The 2,788-nt window shown below is 39.6% G+C and overlaps 1 non-coding gene across 1 annotated transcript; it reads left to right on the top strand.

The window, feature by feature from the left end:
• The first annotated feature begins 569 nt into the window (after positions 1-569).
• LOC131178092 (small nucleolar RNA R71) lies at positions 570-675 on the top strand. The gene has a single exon (XR_009147225.1). It is a non-coding gene; the product is annotated as a small nucleolar RNA R71 (small nucleolar RNA).
• Positions 676-2,788: the final 2,113 nt, after the last annotated feature.

Here is a 2,788-nt window from a genome sequence, read left to right as displayed (position 1 = left end):
GTGGTGGCTGTGCAAAGTTTTAGCCTCTGTTCAGAAATCCAGGGGGTGCTGGTGGTTTGTACCCCTATTGTTTGCTTATTGGCTGATTTTGTTGGTTTGACCATGAGAAATTTAGGTGGTTCCTCCATCTAGGGTTATAAGTGTTTGAATATGGATTGTTGGGCTACCTCTGGTTGAAGTTTCCCCAGTTATTGAGATAGTTCATTTGTTCTATGGAGGGTTCATTGAAGCTATTGAATTCTGAGGTCATGTATCCTCCTCCATAGTTGTCCTCATATTGACTGTTCATCCCTACAGCATTAGCTTGCATTCTGTCGAGTCTCTTTGTGAGCTGATCAAATTAAGCATTTATCATGCTTAGGGCATCCACTTCCAGGACCCTTGCTGTTCTCCTTGCAGTTCCTCTTTCATTTGACCACTCATAATTATGATATGCGACTCTCTCTAGAAGTTCAAGTGCTTGTGTCACCGTTTTCTCCATCAGGTCACCTTCTGCAGTCGAATCTACTGTGCTCCTTATAGAAGGTAGTAACACATTATAGAAATTTTGCACTAGTAGCCAATCCTCTATGCCATGGTGTGGACATTCCCTCTGCAGGTCCTTATATCTTCCCATGCATCATAGAGTGATTCACCTTCCTTTTGTCTGAAGGTATTGAGCTCAAGCCTCAGTCTTTCAGTCTTTGCAGGTGGGAAATACCTTGCTAGAAAAGCTTGTGAGAGGTTTTCCCAAGTGGTGAACGTTCCAGCTGGTTGAGAAAGTAACCACTTCCTTGCTCTGTCTCAAAGGAAGAATGGGAATGCTCTGAGTCTTATAGCTTGATCAGACACTCCATTCATCTTAAACGTGTCACATAGGGCAAGAAAGCACTGGAGGTGATAGTGTGGATCTTCTGTTGGTGAACCTCCTAACTGGGTTTGTTAAATCATTTGAAGCCATGCTGGTTTCAACTCAAAGTTGTTGGCTTCCACTGTGGGTCTTGTGACACTGGGCTGAAATCCTTAGACAGATGGAGCTCCATAGTCTCTCAAGAGTCTTGGCCTGTCATTATTATCGGCCATGGTTGGAATTTCGGGATTTTCTTGATCATGCTATTCATGTTTCCTTTCCCTCTTGATGGCTCTCAGATTTCTATCTATTTCGGGATCATAGTCCACTATGGGTCTTCTGGCCTTGTTCTGGTCATATACCAGGTCAAGCACCTGAGAGAAAAGAAAAGAAATAAAACAAATCAAATAAAATTAGATAATAAATATAATTGTCTAAATCAGCTAAATTGCCTGTAGCTCGATATTACTAAAGCCAAATTCCTCGACAACGGAGCTAAAAACTTGTTTGCTAGTTTTATAACCCCGCAAGTGCACGGATCGCTAACAAGTAATAAAGTAGTGAGTAAAGTATCGTCCCACGAGGAATGTGATTAGTAAGTACCAATCTACACAGTAATTTTGACTATTTAGGCTATCGAGTAATGAGGGAATGAAAGTTGTTTATTTTAAACACTATAATGATAAACTTAAAATGAAATAATCTATTTTGAAACAATTCCATATTTAAGATTTCACACTTGAATCTTACTATGGATGACTATCTTGTTTATTTACTGGATTGAGAATCGTTTGCCTTGATGGAAATTAATCCTAAGGTATCCTAAGTCCTCTCTCAAGGCACCTAGGGAGTATTTTAATTAACTTAAACCCGACTTTCGTGGCAATCAAATTAATTAAAACCCTTTAAGGTCTTTGACCAATTTTGAAATTCCACAAAGGTAATCAGCCTATGTCTAGGTCAGAATTCCTAGGTTCAAAATCTTGATTTTCTAATATTAATCTTCACCTTTCAGTCCTTCAATTAACATCTATAATCAATACTAAGTGAGTACCAACACATAGCATGCATTAAGTTCACAAGAAATAAAATCAAGAAACAATTCTCGAATCCAACAAACAAAACTTAATGTTTATCCATAATAATGATTACAAGGTTACTTTCCCAATTCTAGCATATGAAAACTACTCACTCATGGTGAGTTCAGCAAACATAATAAAAATGAAGTAAAGAACAATAAAAATCCATTTAAGGAAATGGAATGAAAGAACCGAAGAGGGTTTGTAGCTTTGATTTTGTGGAACTTCGGCTGAAAAACTCCTCCTTGATACTGATATTCTTCTCCTCAAAATGGTTGAAGAGAATGCAGACGCGAGTACTCTTCTGAAACTCCTAAAAAGCTTTGTAAAAAGATTGATCCCCCTTCTTGATATATTCTGCTTCTATTTATAATAGCTGTTCTAGGGTTAGGTCATTTTGAGTCCAAAAAGCCTTAGGAGTCTGTTTTGAATGTGTAAACAAGAGCGAGAATTCGGGTTAGGAAACTGGCTACCACATGATACACAGCCTATGTGTCATTACACGACCCCGAGCCATGTAACTTACTGGAGCGGAATGGCGGAGTCTTGCATTAGCATAGAGGTTTACACGAGTCTGCGTTGGCTACACGGGCCTGGTTACACGACCAGTATACTTTTGTTTTCAGAAAATTCTTCAAGCTTGTGCCCGATAGAGACTTACACGAGTCCTTACAAATTACACGGGTCTAATTACATGACCCGTGTACTTTTGTTCCTCCATTGGCTCTCTGGCTTTCATCTGGCAGAAGGTTACATGGGTTTGTGGCTTTGTTTACATGACCCGTGTAAGGTGTATCAGCAGATTTTCTCAATCCTTTGGCCTTTCCAAGTTTCCTTCCGGACTCCTATGCCCTAGGGCTTCACCCAAACACCTGAAATG

Source organism: Hevea brasiliensis, chromosome 2, assembly GCF_030052815.1.
Source record: "Hevea brasiliensis isolate MT/VB/25A 57/8 chromosome 2, ASM3005281v1, whole genome shotgun sequence".
Classification (NCBI taxonomy): domain Eukaryota; kingdom Viridiplantae; phylum Streptophyta; class Magnoliopsida; order Malpighiales; family Euphorbiaceae; genus Hevea; species Hevea brasiliensis.
Note: the sequence above shows the minus strand (reverse complement) of the source record. Positions and strands in the feature narration are given on the sequence as shown.